This window comes from Anomalospiza imberbis, chromosome 9 (assembly GCF_031753505.1).
Source record: "Anomalospiza imberbis isolate Cuckoo-Finch-1a 21T00152 chromosome 9, ASM3175350v1, whole genome shotgun sequence".
Taxonomy (NCBI): domain Eukaryota; kingdom Metazoa; phylum Chordata; class Aves; order Passeriformes; family Viduidae; genus Anomalospiza; species Anomalospiza imberbis.
Window position 1 is genome coordinate 12,128,603 of NC_089689.1, and position 16,845 is coordinate 12,145,447.

Below are 16,845 nucleotides of genomic sequence, written 5' to 3' on the forward strand. Positions count from 1 at the left end.
AGAGCATGTCAACTCAAATGTTTACCTAGGAAAAAATATCCCAGACTTAGAACAATTCACATGATTGTGGTTCATGCCTCATATATGTTTGATTTTACTTAAAAGTATGTAACAGACAGACCTAGTAACTTGTTTACTGGACTGGAAAGACTTCCAGCTGTCCTTCCAGGGGCATATATCCAAATTCTGGAACAGTTATTCCAATTAGTATCCACTTAATTACAATGCTTCATGTCAGGCATTGGGCAGGGTGGGAAGTGAAGACAGTGAGGGTAAAGAACCTACCACAGCCTAAAGGAGCCATTTTTTATATATTTATTGTTTTGGGAAGGCCTTTTATAACACAAGTCTGTTTGAACAAAGTATTGACTGTAACATGAGGAACTAATAATCAGCCCTCCTACCACCTTCATCTTAAACATTAGGTAAAGAAACATTTTTAATAATCTGCTTGGTTATTTTAATTTTTTGAAAAAATAATATCCAATCCGACAAGTCACATTTGGAGATCTGTCATATTACTTCAGAGTCTCTGCATTTTCCACTGAACTCTTTGAATTCAAAACATCCTGTTAGAGACATCTTCACACCAAACAGAGCATGTCCTCCCCATTTCCAGTCAGTAGGGCACTGCACTTCTGGTTTCATTGGGACCAGTGTGCTCAGACCCACAGACAATGATACTTGGGGAATTCTTGCCTGACAAAGTGACAAGGCTGATTCCACAGTATAAGTGAGTGCCATGGTTTCTGTTCGTTACAAGACTCTACTTGGAGATCAACTTCCTTGAAGAGTAACTGGCTGAAAGACCAAATGTAGCACTGGAGGTAATGGGGAATTCAGAACAAACCCTTAAATGCCTCACTGTGGATGAGGGCTATGCCAGTGCTGACTCTGAAAAAAGAGCTCTAAATCCAACTCAAATCTATCTGCAAGACCACCTGCACTGTGTTGTCTCTATTGTCCCTTGAGACAACAACCTCTGTTGTCACATGGCACCAAAATTGTTTGGTTTGAATTGTGTCATTTGGAACATACATATGTTATAAAAATGCACAAGATGTAAGCCTTGCAGGATAAAATGTAAATCTGTCTCAAATGAACAGGCTATGAAACTGAGAGTTTGTGATGAAAAGAAGGATGAAAGTAATAAGCTAGCTAGTGGACACATTGTGAAAAATGTACTAGGTACTCTGAATAATGGAAAGAATAGGCTTAGAAAGGGAAGATAACAAGAAATCCAAATGATACAATGTGAAGTTAAAAGAAATAATTCTACTGGGAACAGCCTGGAAATAGTGAAAATGGGAATATCTGAAAAAACTTGCTAATATCTGAAGACTATTTTGTCTTTCATAAAGTCACTGACCTGTTAATAAAAATCAGCCTAACAGTACCCAAATAGATTGGGACTGGGATGTATTTCATTAAAAAATGCACTGCTGAGTGCCTGAAGAAAGCCCTGTGGCTGTATCTCCCGCTGCCCATCAATCAGTTGAGACTTAGAGTGTTCCCCTACCTTTGGCTGCGTCAGCAGGCCTGTGCCCATCAAAGATCATGTGGACAGAAGATTATTGTGAACAAGCACATCAGTGCAAGACACCTATGAAGAAAATGAGGATGAAAAAGCAAATTATTCAATATTTGTATTTCGTAACACACTGTCCTCAGTACATAGGAAAGAAAACAGAAGTGAAATCTTCCACAAATAACTATTTCAATTTTTAAACAAGTGTAGGTTAAAAATTGTTTGTACTACTTTCCTATCAAGCAAAATCAGTGATGAAGCAGAATGTTAGGTGAATACTATAATTTTGAATATACATTTATAATTTGTACTTGCATTTGTGTAAGATAACAAATTTTGTATACTCACTTAAGAAATACCAATATATTTATGGCTTATTAATCCAAAGTTGCTCAAATTTTAGCATTCAGATTTGTGAATTATTCATAAAATAGCTGTGCAGTAGGAGTTATTTATAGAAACGTTGCTGAAAATAGCACTCTTTGTAGACTGATTCTAGTAAAAGAGAAAGCTAATTTTGTTAAATTGTTTAGATCAAATTATCTGCTTAGCCTTATTATTGAGAATACAGTGCAGACTATTTTTAACTACACAGTTGGGCTCTCAGCATTTCTGAGAAGAGTGAGATAGAGCTTAACACATTCCACTGCTGCTGTTCTGGAGGCCTGCTGTGAATATGCAATTATGAATGGAGTCAGTGTATGAATTTGCTTTGAACTATACTATCTAGTATTGTGTTTCTGGGAACTGTTAAGCCATCCTGTTCTGTTTCTATCCAGAGTTCTGTCTTTTGATGATATCATACATTACTGCAGAAGAAATAAAAGAAATCTTTCGTAAGAGAAAGAGTAGGCAGAGCCAACAACATGACTGTTGTTATGGGATTCACTAGGGATTTGTATTGTACAATCTCAAGACAACAGATTTTCTTATTCTATAGCTAAGAAGAGAATGTGTTGGAATCTGAGGTACAATTAAAATGTGTTAGGAGCCCTAGGCCAGTGTTTCTGTACAAGAACCAGTGTAGTTACAAATGCTATCTGCACTGCAGCAGGGAAACAGTGGCAAAGGCTGAGGATTGACTTATGGCCTTATCTCTGGTCTCTGTTTCTATTTGAGAGATGCTGCAGCCCCTGAGCACTGTCAGAAGTCAAACAAGTTATACCAGTTGAAGATTCAAACCTAACGAAATTCCCAGTTGTAATTTTGTGGTGTTACTGAGTCTAGAGTGATCCTGCCATCCCCAAGCCAGTAATTACTGGATGTGCCTGGGCCTGACATCAGCACAGCACTAAAAAGTTAGACAAAATCTGTTCACCATTATTTAATATCCTTGCCCCCATTATCTTCCTTCCCTCCTCCTCACTAAAGGAATCCTAAGCTGAAATAACAAAAGACATTTCTTGCATCATTTCTGTCACCAGAGGTTCTCAGAGAAGTCTGGCTGAGGACCCCTTCCAGTGCTAAAGTCTGTTTTCTGTGTAGAGAAAATCTTAGTTGCCTTTTCTCCTCTCCTTGAAACCTTTTTAACAAAGGAAGTCATGCTGCTATCTACTCCCTGTTCATCATTAGCTAAATAAAACTCCATAAATATTTCATTCTGGTAAAACTTTAATATTCAAACAAACCAACATACTCCAGCAAACACATCAATTATTGCAGATTACTCTGAGTTGATCAGGCATGTAAAAAGATTTTTTTTTCTACCCTAAACAATAGTTATTTGTTTTTTATGTTTGGAAAGAGAAGAAGATAATCCTGAGGGTCTTCATTCTATTTGTCTGGTGAACCAATGAGCAAAAGCAATTTCCAGAGAAAAAGATTGTGACATCCTTAGTAGTGTTAACTAGGTACCATATTGAAGACAGTCACTTCAGGGTTAGTCCTAGATATCAGAAGACACAATGTGCCTCTATAATTTTTGAGAAGACAGATACACTTGCATAATACAGTGACATCTAATGCTTAGAGTCATCAGTAGCAACCACCTTAAAGTACACTCAGAGTTGCATTTCATACACAGAAATATTTATGGAACTAAACATCATTTATATTCAGTAAGGATTTGCTCATCATTTTTTCATTAGTTATCACACAGACGCTGTTTCATTTTTTGTTAACACCAGGACTGGATATCTACAAAATACAGATATGGTAGTTTGAACTCACACTTCTGGGTTTTTTTTTTTTTTAGTTCAATTTCCAGGGACTAATTTGAGAACAGTGCAATAGCGGAGTGTGAAAAAGAGAATGGCTCCATTCTTTCTGGGCACAGTGACAGACAATGTCTTTTACCATGCACACTTATAACCAAGTAATTAGGTTTGGTAAACAGACAATATGGAACAAAATTCTTAATCTTTATCCTGTTTAACTGAGTAAGAATTTAAGGATTTAGCTCTGCGTAACAGTTGCTTCACATTATTAATATATGATTACCTTTTCCCTGTGTTGGTATTTATTGTACTCAATCTAGAAACAAAGTGCATTTATATTCTCCTTACATTGTGAAATAGCATATAAATGTGCTACTTCCTTGTACACAAGTTATAATATAATTATACCAAATCTGCACTTCACAGGCTAGATTTCACCACCAGTGTATTCAATTACAATCAATAGAGGTCACTTCCAGTTCTACCTCCCTTGCTGTCACTCCAGGGTTTTTGCAATTTAACTGTAGGCTCATATTGGTGACAAGAACACACATTCATACCACATGGAAAGTAACAGGATTTTAGAATTCCTCTTTGTTGCTAGGATGGACTAACCACATTAAAATATATGACATCCTTAGGTTAAATTCTCTGTCTCACTTAAAATCAGTATTGTTATTATCAAAGAGAAATTAAGGAGAAATTTGATACACAAATGAAATAGAAAATAATTCAGTCAGACTTATTCCAGATTTAAATACTTTCTGTGAATTCAAATTTGGTTGGCCAAAGAACCCAAGCTTGGATAACCTAAGATTAACCCTTATGAAGCAAATTTGTGGTGTCCCTCTGAGAAGCTCCCGTAGCCCTTAGGAGATGGGTGATTAACTGCACTGCTGGGGCAGCTTCCCCCTCCATGGAGTTTCCACAACATGCCTATCAGGAAACCTTCACTGTACTATTAGTCTACTCTTTACTGAGTGAACCTGAAAAGATGAAAGTGCCAAGTGACACAAGTTGATCCCTTGTCCTTAATGAAAATTGTGTTCCAAAACCTTCAAGTTTTTCTAGCATGTAGAGGTACAACTCATTTCCAGATGAAGTGAGAAATTTTTTTTCTGTTTATAAAATTGTAAAGAAAACCTTTGGAAACTATATAGGTCATCTACTTCCAAATTATGCCCTGGGATACAATTCTCAATGATCATTAGATTGGTTTACTATTATATGAACAGCACACAGAAAGAATTGTTTTCCCCTTTAATCCCAAAGATGTTAATTATTGCTATTAATAAAAGAAAGTATTTACTATTCTTGTCACACTGCCTCATTTGCAATGGCATATTATCTTGGGAAAAGAATTGTTTTTGTATTCCTCCCTATTCTGAAATTCTCTATAACTCCCTGTGGGAAGAACAAAAGAACAGGACTCATTCTTCCTCAGCAGTCACACAGCTGATCTCACAATATGATGCAGAGTTCATAATGCTTCCAAGTGTTTACAAAAATAAGAGAGAGAATGATATTTGTTGTCTTTGACTTCAGATTATGAGATTTCAGGAGTACATACTCCTGTACCAGTGAGAGGAGATAAAGACTGGTCCGGAGCTCATTTTGGTTTTTAATGTTCCTTGTTCTTGCCATTCTTGTTCCTTCCCCATTTACAAAAGGAATAATGTGGAAGAAAAAGTATTTGTAAAGGGACATAGGAAGGACCCTTCCTTTGTTCACTCTGACACTTACTTGGCATTTATTTTATCTCATTTTGGCAAAATTACATTGCAGCTGTCTGGAAGTGATATTTAGTCTGTTATGAACTCTGCATCAAGTATTTTTAGATTTGATTTTGGTGAGCATCCTCTTAGTAAATTATTTCTAATTCATGTGTGTTGCATGAACCTGAGAGCTCCATTAACCTTCATTATGCCTTCTCCTTACTTCATAGACTGAGCTCACATAAAAAAACAGAGAAAATATTTAAATGAAACAGTATCTTTAAAAAGATCCCAAACTTAAACTACTGATTTAAGGAGGCACAGCTACCTTATCTATGCTAAGATCCCTCCGTTGTTTTATTTGACTGCTTTTTGTGGAACGGAGCCCAAACTGACATTAGCCTCAGTTTCTTGTCAGCTCAGAAGAGCTCATTTTCTGTCACTCTTCTGCCCTCCAAAAACATTGCTCATTTTAATGGTATTTTGGAGTATCCTATCCCCCCCCCAGATGAAAAGCAAAAAAGTCTCTTAGGTACTTCAGAAATTTTTCTCCTTCCTAGTTCACTCCCTTCACCCAGAAACAAATCTTGTGCTCCCTGCCTTCATCAGAACACTCACAGAATCATGGAAGATAAACTAGAAACAGAACCTTCAAAATGCATTTAATCCATTCCTCCAAAACAGAACAATTTAGCATACTTGCATCATAAACTCTTAGCCCTACATCATCCTAGAAATACAGCCAAACTTTGAGTGCTTTATGCTGACAGATGATGTCATAAGAGCATTTTCTCAAAAGTAAAATGAACACATTTGTCTCAAACTAAGACTTCAGGCCATGTTCTCTAAAGTCTTCAAAATCAGTGAATTAATTGTCTGAGCATTACAGAGTTTTCACTCCTCCTAACTTGTAACTATGCATGGAGCTGGCTGATGGAATGTGCAGGTGTGATTGAGGAGATCTAAATACTGTGTTATGGAAAAGAAAGGAAAGCACTTGATTAAATTAGTGCTTGATCAAATGTCGCAAATTATATGCAGCCTGTAGTTCAAGAATGTTATTCTAAAGATATCTGGCATTCCTTATGTTCCCCTTTAGGCTTTATATCACTTTCAGTTCATTAACTCCTTTGTTAGTGTTGTCTCAGTTGCAAAAGATGGTTAACTTCCATTGTGACTTTTAAAAATGTGTTCCAAAGAAGGGGCTTGACCCTGGTTTCCTAGGAAAGTTTCTTAGAGCCCTTCTATTTCAACCAAAAGGAACTAAAACAACCTGAGCCTCCCTCCTTCACCACTGTGCAAGGTCTGGGTTCAGAAAGTGGGGGTGTTGCTGTCCTCTGGAAGGACTTTCTGGTACAGCACAGGACAGACTTGCCTGAAAAGGTTTACTTCAGTCTCCTGTTTCAGAAACCCACTAAAACACACATATCTGTGAAGTCAATGATACTTGATCATGTAACATTGCAAGGAGAAATGTACTAATTGATGAGAAACGTGACACACTTTCATAAATTCATATTATATTTTATAAAATTCTTTAAAAAGCTGCAGTACAGGTTCCTCAAATCTAAGTGTTCTTTTCCAAGAGTAACTGGTAATTTGCATATTACTTCAAGAACAGAGACAGAACACATGTCCAGAGTCTTGCATGTATTCCTTTAGCTATAGGATATCCATTCATCTGGGTAATAAGTAGGGGAAAAAAGTGCTGAAATAATAATCAGTAAGGTTCCATAAGGTGAAATAGGAGGTTTTCTCTCCTAATTTCAGGGATTAAATCAATTCATATAGAAAATTCTCTCCAGTTGTTGATTGGAACAGTAGATGTTTCACTGAGCCACAAAAAAATTTTATTCATATTTACATTCCTTTTTGCTTCAGTAAAACTAAATCAGTCTGGGGTAGTGTGATTCTTCCATGCATGGAATAAAAACCACCAAAAAACACCACTGTACAGAAGATTTTTAGTGATATGTGCACTCTCCTTTACTATTGATAAGGAACTCACGAGAGACAATAACACACCAGTCCTTTTCCCTTAAATTTGTATCTCAGTCCTAGGGGCTGGCATTTCTGCTGCATTTTCCTAAAGATTACAGGTTTGCCTTTCAGGACCCTCTGATGTGTATCCAGTAAAAACACCAGAGAAGGACTAACATGGTCATAAATCACTTGCTACTGCAGCCTTGGCATTGCCAGGAGTCCCTGCTTATTGCAGCATAACCCGGAGCTAAGTGCAGCCTGTGATGCCAGCAAATGCCTCCAGGAAGATAGAATCACATAATGCAGAGAGCTCTTCATGCTCAGACATCCCTTCTCAGCCGCTGCAGGACAGCTAGAGAGTCCCAAAGCATCCTAACACACATCAGAAAGCTCCTGTTTCTTGATTTTTGTCAGCCTTCACTCTTACACTCCATCCTCTCTTTGAAAAAGCTCTGTTTTCAGCTGCAGTAGTTTTTTTGGCAGACTGTGAGTGTACTACCCAGAAGGAGCATCAAACTAGACTGAGGAAAAGTCTTCAGAAAGAGTCAAGTAGAATAAGGAATAAAAAATATTATCTTGTTCAGTTTAATCTGTTATTTTTATTTGTATTCTTCTTCCCTGCTTTCTTCTTTAATCTTATATTAGCATGTAAAGTATTTTTTTTCTTTTTTCCTCTCTTACAATAGATTGCAGACAACTGTTTGCCAACCCAGAAGGCTTAAATTGCAATATGAATACAGACTCTGAATTGCCTTAGATTCTTCACAATTACCAAAGACTGACTTTGTGCAGCAATGTAACTGTCTGTATAGAATGCTGAAAGGCTTTCATCCTGATGGTTACATTCAGAATGCATAAAACAGTGTAGTATGTTACAGCTGCGTTGTAGTTCTTATGCCTTTGGCATAAGTAACAGTGTTAAGTAATTTGGAAATATAATCAGTCCCTCAACATCTGATAAAGCACATTCTTGTTTAGTGGTGCTTTTCTTTTCCAAGATACTGATATTCCCATCTGTCAGCCCTTTCCATTCCATTCCAGGTTCTGTCAGCCCTTTCCAACCCATTCCAGGTTCCATTGTATTATTAAAGGGTATGTATTGGCATATCAGCCACACTATTTTCCTCAGATTGTCTTAGAGATAAATAATATTTGATTATCATCTCTAGAGGCATCTGATATTTAAAATTTGAAATTTTTCACATGCAGACTGTAGGGTCAGTTTTCTCTTTTTTATTATTTTAAAGTTCCTTGAGAAATCTTTTATGTAATGGAGCAGAACTTGCACTTTGTGCTCTGAAACAATGTTGTTTCCAATTCATTACATAAGGAGAAATGAGGCATCTTGTGAAGTAAGCATAAGAATATGAAGTCAGAAAGTCTGCACTGCTAAGCTAGATTGGTCTTTGGGGAAATTGGATATTTCCACTCCACCAAAAAGCTATTATAATAACATTCTTTTGACTGCCAAGCAAGCAGCACTAGAGACTTCATTTGCTTCCTGCTTCATGTGTCTGACTTCTGATACCTCACTTTGAGTCAAAGCAAGAGATTTTACCTTTTTTTTTCCTGTGAATCTCTTGCACCTGCTGACTCCCAACCTTCATTCCTCTACTGGTTTAATTAGATTCTAGTGTTCTTGCCAAGTCCAGGACAACAAAACTTGCAGCAATACGGGAACAATATCTTTTGAATTAAACACTAATTCCTCCGAGACCCGAAGTGCAAAGAGAAAGAGTAAAAACAATAAATTACATTTGTATCTAGATGGAATTTGCATTATACATTATACAACCTTGGCTTTCCAGCTTTATCTCTAGAGCACAGTGCTACTGAGGTAAAAGCTGAAGTTTCATCTGCCTTGTAAACCAGGGTTTTTATCTCCTCCATTCTGCCTTCTTGTTCTGGTGTGCTACCTGATCTTGTTACATTTTGAAAGAAATATTTCCAAATCCAATATATTCTATCTCTGAGACTGCTGATCAGCTCAAGGGATTTATAGCGGTGACATTTCCTGTACATCTGGGAATTCATAGCAGAAATGACTGTCTTCAAGGAACACTGATTGAAATACTGATTTGTGTTTTCCTAGCTGGTCTACATGTAGTGCACAGTCCAAAATGTACTTCTAGGTCATTCATTATACCCTCAAGGAACAATGAGGAAAGTCCAAACTAGGAAGGCTTATCACACTAGAAAGATTTAGCAAAGCTAAGTCTCCAGTCTGATACCTCAGTTACTTAAAACAGGTACTCTCAGGCTCCAGCTCCTAGGAGAGTCTTTGACCCTGCAAGGGAGGATGGAAAATCTGGAGCCAGAGTTCTTCAGCAGAGAGGATCCATATCTGTGAATCACATCTGACTCAATTGTTCTAACCCCAGAAAGCAAACTGTAGAACAGAAAACTAATACACATTAAGGGAGTGTTCCAGGTTAATGTATGTATATGAGCCAGGTAAAATTTTTAGGAAGTTGTATCATTTATTGAACCAACAGATAGAGAAAATGGTCTGCTAAGGGAAAAAAATCAGCAATTTATATGGCTTAAGAAACCATAACCAGGAGTTCTGAAGAATCAAAAATACACAAGAGCTGCAAACATCTCCTGTATAGCTCAGACATGTAACTTAACAATAAAAAAACATGAAAGACTGCCAGCAGCAAAACATGAGGGTTGAATTCCGAATAAAACAAGATTGCTTGAATGTCTCCATTTAGGTGTGTTTTTGTAGCCTTCTTTCTAGGCTATGGAGCATTCCCATAGACTATGGGTATAAGTACCTTGTCAAGAAACAAAATAAATGTATTTCAGGTCTCTATCAATTTTTCAAAAGAAATAAAGTGCCTAAACTGGTATTTATTCTAAATGCTTTGAAAAAGAATTTGTTGCTTAGCCAAAAATATCCATTGTTCTTACTAATAAGCCATTGAATTTATGTGAAATTACTTGATTGACAAGTTTCTGAGGATCAAAAAGTCATTTACAACCTAAGGACTTGTCTTTCACCTATTAATAACTGATTAAAAGGAAGCATTTTGTTTTATATCAGTCATTTAATAAAATCCCCAATGATAAATTTATTATTTTAATTTCATTAGAATATTTTAAATTCATACTATAGATGGAAAACGGGCATGTCACAAACTTTATCTACTGAGTTTCTCTTTAACTCATGAACTTTTCTGTATCCTGAGTTCAGTGAACAGCGCATCAAAAGTCTCACAGTCCAGAGCAGAGCTTAACAATGTGAGCAAAGGTAATCTATCCAAACCAGGAGGATTGTGATAGAGCTCTGGAGTAAATCATGCAAGTCACGCTCGGCCTTTAGAAACTGGTTTTGACTATAACGAGCACAACCTGTCTGCAGAGTGGCTGTCATATAATTAAGTTACTCCAGAGCTAAAACTTTATTTTAAGACTCCCCTTGAATCCCTCCAGGAAAATGTGGTATAAAATCAGGTTGGGTTTTGTTGAAGTGCCCTTCAGGAAATGATTTGTATTGTCTGTAAAATGTGTGTGGCAGTAAAACAAAAAGATCTTCCAACAGGGATAATTTAGGAAAGTATTATTAACAGTCTTCAGGCTAAAGTTGTTATCCCTTGCATCAGATATAAGACCTGCAGAAGTCTGTTTCCTAAACAGTCTAAAGCAGGTGAGAAGCTGCAACAAGCTGATGCTTGGTTTCTTGGTTTATTTCTTCTGAAAAAGCCAGTGTCTTTTAAATTGTCTGTTACTGCCTGTTCATTAGGAAGCTTTCCTGTTATTCCTGGTGGTCCCCTGCTAAAATCCTGCATTAGTGTGCCTGCCTGCCTTCCCCTTGACCACAAGAGAGAACTAGGAACACAGACAGGAGGTGTTTCCCTGCAGCAGCCATATTTTCATACTGGAGAATGTATTTTCACCTTCTTTTTTCTTCATTATATGCTACATTAAAAAAAATAAAAAAAAAAACAAAACAAAACAAAAAAAAAACCACAAAAAAAAACCCCACAAAACTAATAAAAGTAATTCTTTCACATAGCCCTATGGCATTCCATCTGGCCCCAAAGATAAATATTTTCCCAAAGCACTGGCTGAAGTAGATTCCATCTGGAATCACTTCTCTCCTTATTTGTGACAGATTGACTCTGTTGTATTCATAAGAAAAAAAATAAGCAATAATTTGTTCCATCAAAAATCAAAAAGTCAATAAAAAATTGTGTGAAATACAGTTTCTTCAGTTTCCCACTTTTGAGTTCCACAATTTATCTTCAGTATTTTCCTATTTCTGTCAAACCATCTCTTTTTATATAGATTTGAAATCATTTTATTCTAGTTATAAATCAAAAATAAATTTTCAAAGCTAACAATTATAAGTCTTAGTGCTTTTTTTTTTATTGCTATTTAATTGCCTTAACACCACAAGCGTTTTGACAAATTGGCTAAGGCTTTTTTTTCAGTTTCATGTTAGTAGCTTTTACTGTAACTGTTTAATGTTTTGGTGCTTTTTTAGAAGCGGGAGATGGGAATCATGGCTAGGAATACACTAATGCAAGACAAAAACTCAGAACAGAATTTTCGCTTGGCCAGGACAGAGGGCTATAAAATGCAGATAAGAACTTTACAGTCTGAATTGTACAGTGGCTTTGATTGAAATTTCCTGTTCTTCCTTTGTGGTCCTTAATATGAGTTTGTGCATGTTTTTAAAATTGTATTTTTTGATTGAAACCACTTTCAGGAGCTCCAGCACAAGTTTTGTGTTTAAAAGTTAGTTTTTGCCCTTGTACAAATCGCTCTACTTTCTGTAGCACTGCTAGCCAAGCTGCAGAAGCTAATTACAAGATTTAGTAGAAATGTTTTATTAAATTTCTCTGCCATTTGCTAATAAGTTAGTTAAATCTCCCTGTAAAATTAATATCAAATCTTGAAGGTTATGTAAATGCCTTCATTAATCAAAATCTTGGCCCTTTTTTATTAATTAAATCTAAAAGCTTATGTAAAACTTCACCAGCATTGCCCATGAATTTTATTCTCATAGGCACATTGCTAAACCATCCTTTAAAGACTCAGTGACTTTGTGATTCTCAACTGGTGAATTTCCCCCCATTAAAGCTAGAAAGAATGCCTGCATTGAATTTCTTGTGAACAGAATATTTTCCTCTGTAAATGAAATCTTTGCTTCTGAGCTGTTCACTGATGCTCACTCCTCACACCTTTCATATTTTTCTCCTGTGAGATAATAGTGGTGTTTTAATTTTGATATTGTAAACAGAGGATTATGACTGCACACGGGGATTATGTGCTGGAGATAATAAAAGAATAGCCTAAAGTGCCAAAGAGACATTTAAAAATATAGGTTATGGAGAGGTCAGTAAACATAAGGCTTCTGATGGGGTATCACCTGAGTCTTCATCATTTATACTCCACTGCTGGCAGCTCACTAAATCCCACAAAAATGCAAAATTCCAGTCATGTCCTAAATTGGGAATGACCTTGTTTCCTTTGGTCATAAACTGCAACTGAAAAAGAAAGACTGTAATGTGACTTGATGTGCATTTTAAAGAATTTTTTAGAATACATTTTCATCTTCATTTGGAAGATGAAAAGCAAAATTTTTGTGTGGGGTAAATCATTGATCAGTTTGGTGTCAGAACTGCTTACTGAGCTGTAACAGCTTTGTTCCCTTCCACTGTCACAGCCTGGAGTATCAGACACTGCTCTGTACAACTGCAAAGGCACAAAGCCCAGCCATTTCCACCAGCTCCTCAACTGCTGCAATCCTGTCTCTAGTAGCTGAAAAACCACCCAGTATTAGTCCAAGACCACAACTTCCTAACTCAGAGAACAAGATTCAATGCCTCTTTTAGAGACACAAGAAGGGGGTAAAGGATAACACATGAGAGGGTGAAGAATCACAGGTGTCAAAATTATTAACCATTAAGTACCACCATGCAAGCTTCATACTTATATTGTGAACATAGTTGTTTAGATTGTCTCCAGTTTTCATTTTCCACAAGTTTGAAAAAATACCTACGTTTCTGTCAGTGTTTACTTTGCTTCACACGTTTCTGTGCTAGTTTTACAAGAAGTTTCAATGTACACCACTTTCTGTTAATCAAAAGAATATGATCTCTCCTAATAGTTGCTAACGGCTGCCCATATGGATTTTTCTGAGCATTGTGCTGGTACTAGAAGTAGACAGAGTGGTGTGGCAATCACGCCTGAGTCAAACCCCTGGTAGAATGGAGGAAGGGAAGTCAGAATTCAAATAACTTATTTCAAAGCAATGTAGAGATCTCTGGTTTTCCAACGCATTTGCTGAGCCTGAGATCCTGGAATATCATGAGCTGTGTGAATGACAGTAGCCTTATTTGTCTCTAAGAGGCAGCAACTAAGAATATTAACCTGTTCAGGATTTTAAGTCTCAAGGAAGAGTCTCAACCTTCATGCAGCAGGCAGTGTGGCCAAGGTGACAATGACCAGGCTGAGGATGGGCACACTACTATGGCTGCCACTGTGCCCATGCATAAATACTAAATTTAGTTTAAAAGGTGCTTTGAATTGTCTTTTAGGCATCTTTCTTTTGGTACATTCAAGTGACCAGGTAGGAGCAAAGAGGCAGTAATCCCTAATATATCACTACTAAATATGTCTCCGTTTTTTCAGATTTTCCCATCTCTTCCTTCCTGCAGCGGTTTTTCCTTCCTAAGAGTTTTACAAAGTAGTTATAAACTTTTCATGTTCAGACTAGCTTTTACAATCTTGTTTCTCACCTATATGCAGAAATCTCAATGATCCCAATCAAAATCTAGAAAATTGGCATTTTATCATTTCAGGGAAATAGTAGCCAAGATTAAACCATACATTATTTAGTTTTTATTTGTTTATACAAGCCACTGTTGCTGCCTGAGAGATAAGAACACTGATCTTCAGAAGATCTGGGACATATTTGGGTTTTTTTTTTTTATATTTCTATTTGGCATTCATTGCTGTGCATTACAGAAGTGCATTTCCCACAGTACTACCTTTAGACAATAGTACCAATTTAATAAATTTCTCTTTTTGCTCACAGGGGGCTGGGAACAGAACTTTGGACCTTCAAATTTGACACTCAAATTCCTCATCCCTGAGAAGCTGCAGTTGCTAATTGCATTCTGGTCCTCAGCAGTCCTATTGAGGGGAGCACCCATTCCTTATAAGGATGGATTTAACTCAACCCCTCAGGGTTACACACCAATTTAAATGATTTTAGTAAAAAAAGAGAAAAAATAGGGTAAAGGGGAAGATGAATAGAAACGAGCAATTGAATCCCTTAAAGTGAAATATTATTTAAAACTTTAATTTCTGTTCTGTAAAACATAAATAGGAAATTAAAAAGGCAGCAAGAAAAACAATATGTCATAACTTCAGTAATGTTTGTGGTATATTCTCTATTATTTTTCTTCAAGTAATACAATTTTGATTCCCAAATAAATGGCCTCAGTTCTTCTCAGAATCGTTTAGGTCAGAAACTTCCAGGATTGTTACAGCTTTAGAAAATAGCAATTGCTTGCTTTCTATACCCTTATTTAAACAGAAGTATTTTACAGCATCTGGGATCATACTTTGTGCCATATCCATACATTGCTTTACCCACTACTGAAGAGCAGCATGTTTTACTGAGCTGAAACACAGCACCTGGCTCATTGTATTCAAAGCACTGCACAGCATTTAGAACAGGTTAGGTATCCATCTGAAACTGCAAGAAGCATTTGTTTGACAGAACATAGCTAACGACTGGAATTTGGCCACAGTGTTAACACCTCTGTCTTGCAGACAAGATTGCCCGTGGAATTTTCTCAATATTCACTTACACTACTTGTAAGCTTTCATCCTTGTTTAAAAGTAAACTAGGCCTTTCTGGATGGTGTCAAGAAGCAGAATACATTAAGAATGGATTTGCTTGCAATGAGACACATTCACAAAATATTGTTTTTTTAAGATGCAGGAAACGTGTGGTGCTTTCTGAACAGAAATGTAATTTTCTTTCTTGGAATTTCTGCCTACCGAAAAAGACCTTTATATCTCAGGAAGGAAATGTTGTTAATGCCACCATTGTTAGAAAATCCCAACAGGAAGATGCTACAGCCTTTAAATGCCATTATCAGTGCCATGCTGGTTACACCCATAAACTCTCAGTTAGTAATGTAGCCTGTGGGTTGCCAGACCACTGGGAGTAAGCTGAGCTCTAAACTTCTGAAGAATTTTTCCCTATTTCATCTCTACAGAGTATATGACAGAGATCTGTTAGAGAAGGGTATCAGCATGATGTGACAGTTAAAGAGACTTGCCAAAAGAACGCATGGAAACATGGTGGGATGAAGAGCAAGTCAGCAGGATAACCCTCCCCACCTTTTTATTAACCCTTCCCTACTTTTTATTAGTCAGTCTTGACAATTATCTGCACTGGGAAATATAGGAGAATACAGCCAAGTGTTTCTGTAATGCAAAGCTGTAAATTTACAAAGAACAGACAAAGAATTGCTTATCAGAATGCAGCAGAAATCAAAGAGTAGATAGTTCCTTTGTTCTCAGTTCCAAAGACAGCACTCGGCCAATGCAAATACAGCCATACAGCCGCTAAATAAAAAGGAGATGAGCTGATTTCTGGGCTCTGAGGGACAACTCCTTTCCACACAGCAAAACTAGTCTTTCCCTCTTAAAATACTGCATCCATGTCCAAACCATCTAACTGAATCATGCCCAGGCATAAAAGGAAAAGGTAATTAGGGTGTGTGGCACCAACAAACACTATTTGCTGTGGGCCAGCATTCAACCCCATACCCCAACCCTTTTGTATTTTAAGTGCAGACATACCCCACTAAGTCTTTTCCCTAAGACAAAATTCCCCTTTGACAGGAAATTTTGTTTTGCAGACCCTTCCACTTTCTTCATTTCTGTCTTCTCACTTGCAGAGATTCAAGGACATTTTAAAAAGGCACTGAACAAATTCACCTGTATCTATTAAATGTGACATTCTACAGGCAAGCTCCAGTTCAGGGGTCTGAAGTGCTGACTGCAGAGCTGTAAGCTTGCATTAGCCAGAGGAAGGGCCAGTTATACTGCCCATTCTCACAGTCTAAATGCACTGTGGCTCTAAGTAGCTGAGGTCTCTGTTTTCAAACATCTACTTACAGTCAGAGCCAGCTGAAATCATTTATTTCATTAAATTACTACAGAATTTACTGATTTTCACAGCTCAAGCTCTCTCCACGATTATATATAATCTAGCTTCATGGGGAATTTCAGTTTCAGCTCCTTTAATTTCTTAAAATTTACTCTCTATGAAAGCCAGCTCACCTACCTCATCCAGCCTCAACAGAAAAATATGTATTTTCAAGATGGAAAACCAAAGTGTACATTAAGCATGAGAATTACTTCAGGAGGAATTCTGTATAAATTCTCATATACAATCCATACAGTTTTCAAAGGAAAGCAAAACTGC

The 16,845-nt window shown here is 36.9% G+C and overlaps 1 protein-coding gene and 1 long non-coding RNA gene across 2 annotated transcripts in view; one reads left to right on the plus strand and one right to left on the minus strand.

Annotated features, from left to right (window-relative positions):
• Positions 1-16,845, plus strand: part of OLFM3 (olfactomedin 3) — a 53,760-nt gene that overhangs the window by 10,831 nt on the left and 26,084 nt on the right. The window lies entirely within an intron of this gene.
• Positions 1,403-5,285, minus strand: LOC137479308 (uncharacterized). The gene is made up of 2 exons (XR_011002154.1): positions 4,994-5,285; positions 1,403-1,603 (listed from the first exon to the last, which is right to left on the minus strand). It is a non-coding gene; the product is annotated as an uncharacterized lncRNA (long non-coding RNA).